Source organism: Vombatus ursinus, unplaced genomic scaffold, assembly GCF_900497805.2.
Source record: "Vombatus ursinus unplaced genomic scaffold, bare-nosed wombat genome assembly UNPS02014778.1, whole genome shotgun sequence".
Classification (NCBI taxonomy): domain Eukaryota; kingdom Metazoa; phylum Chordata; class Mammalia; order Diprotodontia; family Vombatidae; genus Vombatus; species Vombatus ursinus.
Window position 1 is genome coordinate 14,003,016 of NW_020954556.1, and position 7,931 is coordinate 14,010,946.

Consider the following 7,931-nt stretch of genomic DNA (forward strand, 5'->3'; position numbering starts at 1 on the left):
CACTTACCCAGCAAAACTGAGTGTAATCCTTCAGGGGAAAAAATGGTTATTCAGTGAAATAGAGGACTTTCAAACATTCTTGATGAAAAGACCAGAGCTGAAGAGAAAATTTGACTTTCCAATACAAGACTCAAGAGAAGCATGAGGAGGTAAATTGTAAGGGACTTATTAAGGTTGAGGTGTTTACATTCCTACATGGAAAGATGATATTTGTAACTTATGAGACCTTTGTTGGGGGCAAAATTAAATGTATATATAAATAGATAGATAGATAGATAGATAGATAGATAGATAGATAGATAGATAGATAGATAGATAGGTCGAGGGCACAGATTGAGTTGAAAATGAAGGGGTCATATCTGGAGAATAAAATTAAGGGGTGAGAGAGGATTATACTAGGAGAAGGAGAAAGGGAGAGGTAGAACGGGTAAATTATCTCACAAAAAAACAGAAAAGGCTTTTACAATGGAGGGGAAACCGGGGAATGTGAGAGGAAATGAGTGAATCTCATCCTCATAGGATTTTGCTTAAGGAGGGAATAACATACACACTCAATTGGGTATGGAAATCTGTCTTACCCTACAGGAAAATAGTGGGGTAAGGGGACAAGAGAGTAGGGGGATGATAGGGAGGAGTCAGATTGGGAAAGGGAGTAATCGGAAGCAAATACTTCTGAGGAAGGACAGGGTCAAAAGAAAGAATAAAATAAATGGGGGAGCAGGATAGGATTAAGGGAAATAGAGTTCATTTTTCACAGCATGTCTACTATGGAAGTGTTTTGCATAAGTGCACATGTATAACCTATATTGAGTTGCTTCCCTTTTCAATGAGGGTGGGTGGAGAGGGAGGAGGGGAGAAAATTTGAAACCCAAAGTTTTAAAAACATGTTTAAAAAAATCTTTTCACATGCAACTGGGAAATAAGATATACAGGAAATGTGGTATAGAAATCTGTCCTGCCCTACAGGAAAATAGAAGGGGAAGGGGATAAGAAAAGGGGGCAGGGAGAGATAGAGGGGAAGGCAAACTAGGGGAAGGGGTATTCAGAATGCATGCCATCTTGGGGTGAGGGGAGAGGCAAGGTGGGGTGAAAATTTGAAACGCAAAATCTTGTGGAAGTAAATGTTGAAAACTAAATATAAATAAATTTATTAACATAAAAAAGAAAAAAAAGTTAGAATGGGGCAAATGGAAGCTAATCACTCCAGACATCAAGAATCAATCAAACACAAGAGGCAGAGCCAAGATGGGTGAGTAAACACAGTGGCTTCCTTGAGCTCTCCCCCAAACCCCTTCAGATACCTATTAAAATGGCTCTAAACAAATTCTAGAGCAGCAGAACCCACAAAAAGACAGAGTGAAACAAATTTCCAGCCCAAGGCCACCTGGATGGTTGATTAGAAAGGTCTATTGCTTTGGGCTGGGAGAGGAGCACAGGCCAGATTGGGTTCACAGGCAAAGACCAGGTCCCAGCAAACCTGGAACAGGCCTCAGGGGACTGAATCACAGGTAGCTGTGGAGGTTTCCAGACTTTTCAACTCACAAACACCAAAGACATCTTAGAAGGTCAGTGGAAAAGGTCTGTGACCATGGTGAGAGAGAAGTTCAGTCCCAGCCACAGTCCCAGTGCTGCCCCAAGGCAATGGCTGTATCTAGAGCTCTCAGCCCACAGACAGAGTGGGAATCAAGTGGCTGGATCAGTGGGGGATTACAGGGATCTCTTTGCTGGTGCTGAGGCAGGAATCTCTTGCTTTGCCCTTGCTTGGATCCAGGTCACAGTTCTGGGTGGCAATCCTGGGGTGAGGAGGAGTGCTGGCATGGTGGAGTTTGTTGTGGTAGTGGAGAGAGAATCCTCCTCACAGTTCCAAGGCAGAAAAGAGGGCTTGTGGTCATTCATAGATCAGAGTACAGGCCCAGAAAGGAGTAAACACCTGGGGGGTGGGATAGGATGAAGGGAAATGTATTTAGTTTTTTACAACAATACTACTATGGAAGTGTTTTGCATGACTACACATGTATAACCCATATCAAGTTGTTTGCCTTCTCTATGAGGGTGGGCAGGGAGGGAGAAAGAAAAAAAATTTGGAACCCAAAGTTTTAGAAACAAATGTTAAAAATTGTTTTCACATGCAACTGAGAAATAAGATATACAGGAAATAAGGTATAGAAATCTATCTGTCCTACAGGAAAATAGAGGAGGAAGGGGATAAGAGAAGGGTGGGAGATAAAATAGAGAGCAGATTAGGGGAAGGGGTATTCAGAATGCATGCCATCTTGAGGTGGGGGGAGGGATGAAATGGGGAGAAAATTTGGAACTCAAAATCTTGTGGAAGTGAATGTTGAAAACTAAAAATAAATAGATAAATGTGAAAAAAAATCATACAAAGAAATTCAAAAGAATGAAAAAATGGAAGAAAGTGTAAAATACTTCATTGGAAAAAAAATTCACCTGGAAAATAGATACATGAGAGACAATATTAGAAACAATGGACTATCTGAAACCTACAATCAAAAAGAAGACCTGGAGAACATCTTTAAAGAAGTTATCAAGGAAAACTGCCCTGATGTCCTGGAATCAGATGGCAAAATAAGCAATGAAAGAATCCACCAATCACCTAAGGGAGGAGATCCCAAAATAAAAACTCTGAGGAATATTATTGCCAAATTTCAGAACTATCAGGCCAAGGGAAAAAATACTAAAATTGGCCGGAAAGAAATAATTCAAATATCAGAAAGCCACGATCAGGATTATATAGAACTTGACAGCTACAACATTAAGGGATTGGGGTCATGGAACATGGTATTTTGGAAGGGGAAATAGCTAGAACTGCAACCAAGAATCACTTATCCAGCAAAATTAAGCATAATACATCAAGGGAAAAATAGTCATTCAATGAAATTAGAAGGATTTCCAGGTTTCATAAGATCAGAACTAAATCAAAAGTTTGACCTCCAATATCAAAATCCAAAGGAGGCATAAAATGGTAAAAAGGACAAACAAAACAAAGGAATTCAATAGAGGTAAACTATATAAATCCCTAAATGGGAAGATGATACTTGTAATTCATAAAAAAAATGTATCACTGATAGTACAGCTAGAAGGAATATACATTGATATGGGTATCAATGGGTAAAAGGTGAATTTGAAGGAATAACATTTAAAAAAAAGTTAAGTGATGAGAAAAACTGGGCTCAGAAGGAATGGAGAAGTAGAATGGGGCAAATTATTTCACATGAATAGAGAAGTAGAATGGGTGCAAAAGAACTATTGTAGTGGAGGCGAATATGGTAGGGTGGGTGACACAATTAGTAATCATAACTGTGAATGTGAAAGGGATGAACTCTCCCATAAAACAGAAGCAGATAGCAGAATGGATCAAAAACCAGAAGCCTACAACATTTTGTTTACAAGAAACACACTTGAAGCCGAGAGACTCATGTAGAGTCAAGGTAAGGGGTTGGAAGAGACTCTATTATACTTCAGCTTAAGTTAAAAAAAAAAAAAGGGTAGCACTCTTGATCTCAGACAAAGTAAAAGCAAAAATGAGCCTAATTAAAAGAGACTAGGAAGGAAACTGCATCTTGCTAAAATGTACCACTGACAATGAAGCACATACTAAACTTATATGGACCAAGTGGTGTAGCATCCAAATTCTTAAAGGAGAAGTTCAGTGAGTTACAAGAAGAAATAAATAGCAAAACTATACTAGTGGGGGACATTAACTGTCCCCACCCAGAACTTAATAAATCCAACCAAAATAAATAAGAAAGACACTGAGGAAATGAATAGAGTATTAGAAAAGTTAGACATGACAGACCTTGGGCATGATTTGGACATAAAAGGTGACAACATAAGCAAATTAGAAGAACAAGTAATAGTCTCCCTGTCATATCTATGGGGAGGGGGTAGAATTCATAACCAAATGAAAGATAGAGAGCATTACAAAGTATAAAATAGATAACTTTAATTATATTAAATTAAAAAGCTTTTGTACAAACAAAACCAATGCAACCAAGATTAGAAGGAAAATAGAAAGCTTGGAAACAATCTTTACAACAGTTGTCTCTGTTAAAAGCTTCATTTCTCAAACGCATAGAGAGCTTAGTCAAATTTACAAGAATACAAGCCATTCCTTGATTGATAAATGGTCGAAGGTTATGAACAGGCAGTTTTCAGATAGAGAAATGAAAGCTATCTATAGGCACATGAAGAAGTGCTACAATCACTTTTGATTAGAGAAATGCAAATTAAAGCAATTCTGAGGTACCACCTCACACCTATGAGATTGGCTAATGTTACAGAAAAGGAAAAATGATACATGCTGGAGAAGTTGTGGGAAAATTGAGATACTAATAATGCATTGTTGGTGGAGTTGTGAATTGTTCCAACTACTATGTAGAGCAATTTGGAACTGTGCCCAAAGGGCAACCAAATTGTGTATACCCTTTAATCCAGAAATACCACTACTAGATCTGTATTCCAAAGAAACCATGAAAAAGGAAAAAAGGACCTACATGTTCAAATATATTTATAGCAGCCTTTTCCATGGTGGCAAAATATTGGGAATTGAGGGGACACCCATCCATTGGGGAATGGCTGAACAAGCTGTGGTATAGGAATATAATGGAATACTATTGTGCCATAAGAAATGATGAACACGCAGATTTCAGAAAATGCTGGAAAGATATTTATGAACTGATGCAAAGTGAAAGGAGCAGTACCAGGAAAACATTGTACATAGTATCAGCAACATTGTGTGATGATCAACTATGAATGACTCAGCTTTTCTCAGCAGCATGACGATCCAAGACAAATACAAATGACTCATGAAGGAAAACACTATCTATACCCAGATAAAGAACTGATGGAGTCTGAATGCAGATCAAAAAAAATTTTTTAGCTTTCTTTACTCTTTCTTGTGTTTTTTTTTTACCCTTTTGATATGTTTATACTTTCACAATTATGACTAATATGGAAATATTTTTATGTGATAGCACGTGTATAAACTATATCAAACTGCCTATCACTTTCAGAAGAGGGGAGGGGTGGAAGGAAGGGAGAAGTATTTATAACTTAGAATCTTGTAGAAATGAATGCTAATTTTTTTTCTTGACATGTAACTGGGGAAAATAAAATATTATTCAAAAAGTATATTTTTTAAAAATTTTGAGTTTTAAATTCTCCTCCACTCTCCTTTACCTCCTCCCACTTCCTGAGATTATAAGCAGTTTGACATAGGTTATATATGTGCAATCCTGTAAAACAAATATTCATACCAGCTATGTTGTAAAAGAAGACAGAGATCCCTCCAAAAAAAAGAAGAAAACAAAAGTTAAAAAACAAACAAACAAAAAAATCTAAGTTGTGACTTACATTCAGATTTTATAAGTTCTTTCCCTGGAGGTGGATGGTGTTTTTCATCATGAGTCTTTTGTAATTGTCTCAGATCATTTTGTTGCTGAGAATAGGTGTTACCCACAGTTGATCATCATACAACATTGCTGTTATGGTGTACAATGCTCTCCTTAGCTTGTATTTTTCTTTTTCACTTCATTTTTTTCTGGGTTTTTGTCTTGATCTTCCCTGTCACCATAATAGTTTTTTATGGTCATTTTTTGTTGTTGTTTGCTCATTTTTCCCATGCTATTTCTTCATTTTGAACTTTATGTTAATGTTGAGCTTTGCTACCATAATGGGGGCAGTGGTGTTCTGTCTCAAGTTTCAGGATTTTTTGCACTGTTATTTTCAGAGCTAGTCTGGGTGGGGGTCATAATTTTTCTTTCCTTCCAAGGTGCTATGATCTGGGGTGAGGTGTGGTCACTGCTTTCCTGATCTACATTCTGATCTTTATCCATAAAGAGGCCCTGATCCCTTGGGATTGTAATAAATAGTAGTCTTTGGGGCCACTATTTCTTTAAGATCAGCAATGATATGGTTTCTCAGGGCCTCTGCTCCCTCTTGACAGAACATGTTCCTCTCCACCCTTGACATAGAATTGGGTATAGGAAATGGAGTTATGAGAGAGAGAGAGAGAGAGAGAGAGAGAGAGAGAGAGAGAGACAGAGAGACAGAGAGACAGACAGAGAGACAGAGAGACAGAGAGACATAGACAGAGAGACAGGCAGAGAGAGAGACAGAGAGAGAGAGAGAGACAGACAGACAGACAGACAGACAGACAGACAGAGAGAATGGCATCATAGTAGATAGAAAGCAACCTTCATAGGAAGGGAGATTTGGATTAAAATCCTTTAAAGTCCTTTTTCTGAAAGCTAGGGCAGTTAGTTGGTGCAGTGGATAGAGCACCAAGCTTGGAATCAGGAAGACTCATCTTCCTGAGTTCAAATCTGGCTTCAGACACTTCTAGCTATGTGACACTAGACAAGTCACTTAAACCTTTTTGCATCAGTCCCTCATCTATAAAATGAGCTAGAGCAGGAAATGACAAACCACTCCAGTATCTTTGCCAAGAGAACCCCAAATGGGATGATCTAGAGTTGGACATGACTGAAAAGTGATTGAACAATGATAACAAAATCTGAAACATACTGGCTGCGTGATCACAATCAAGTAACTTAAGTTCTCATTGTCCTAGGTAGCTCTCTAAAACCATTAGTTGAAAGAAGAGGTGCCAATCTCTATTTTTGAAGGGGTTTTCATCATTGAAAATTCTCTACAACAATAAATCACAGGTCTATTCCTTCTTCTTCTGACTCCTATACTCATGACTGTTATCTAGTGTTATCTAGTGCCTTCTTAGCAACTGTAAAAAATTCCACAGCATGGAGGAGTAGCTAAGAGGGAAGAATAAAAGCAGGGACTCACCTGAGTTCTCCCACAAACCCCTTCAAATACCTCTAAAAAGTGACTCTGAACAAATTCTAGAGTGACAGAACCCACAAAGAGAAAGAGTGAGGCAGATTTGCAGCCCAAGACAACCTGGAAAATCAACAGGAAAGGTCTGTTGCATTGGTCTAAGAGAGAAGCACCCAGCAACTGGCTCTAGCACAGCCAGAGCAGGCCTCAGGGGAATGAATCACTGGTAATAATGGTGGTTTCCAGTCTTAGACCATAGATGCCAGAGAGAACTTAGAAGGTCAGCAGGAGTGGACTGTCAGAACTGGGTAAGAGAGAAGCACAGTACAGCACAGGGCTACAGGCATGCCAATGCTGCCCCGGCCCCATCAAACCAGAAGCAGGCCTTTGAAGTGATTGAATCAGCATCAGTAGCAGGGGCAGCAGGGGCAGTGGCTGCTCCTGGAGCTAGTAGCCCACAGCCTGAATGTTTGAAAGTCACCTATTTCAACTTCCGAAAGCCAAGATGGTGAAGTAAGCAGTAAGTTGCTCTCACCCTCCCTTGTTGACCTTGAAAAACCCACAGAATATTGCACCAGGAAAAATCTTGAAATAGTGGAGTGAGCAGAAAGATGAGGTGCAACAATCTTTTAACTCAGGAGACTAGGGGGAAGAACAGAAAAAGTCCCTCTTGCTGTGGCTGAAGGGGACCAGTTCAGGAAGGGATAAGTCACTGACCTGGAAAATAGATCCAGGGGAGATAATTTAAGATTATTGATCTAGCTGTGTCTTTATTACAACATTTAGAAGGAATATACATCACTGGGGGGTGGGTATAAAGAGATTTTGATGAGATGATAAAAAAAAACCAAGGAAGTGGTGAAAATGAGTTATAATGAGAGGAGAGGAAATGAGGAGGTAGAAAAGGGTAAATTACATCACATAAAGAGGCATAAAGACATATTACAGTAGAGGGGAAGAATGGAGAGAGATGAGCATTGTTTGAACTTTACTTTCATCAGATTTAGCTCAAGGAGGGAATAACATACTCAGGTATAGAAATTTAACTTACCCTATTCGCAGTAGGAGGGGGAAGGGGAAAGAAAAGGAAATAGGGATAGAAGGGAGGAAAGAAGGAG

The 7,931-nt window shown here is 39.0% G+C and overlaps 1 pseudogene; it reads left to right on the plus strand.

The window, feature by feature from the left end:
- LOC114045343 overlaps window positions 1-7,325 on the plus strand; it is a 39,943-nt pseudogene extending 32,618 nt beyond the window's left edge.
- The last annotated feature ends 606 nt before the right edge of the window (window positions 7,326-7,931 follow it).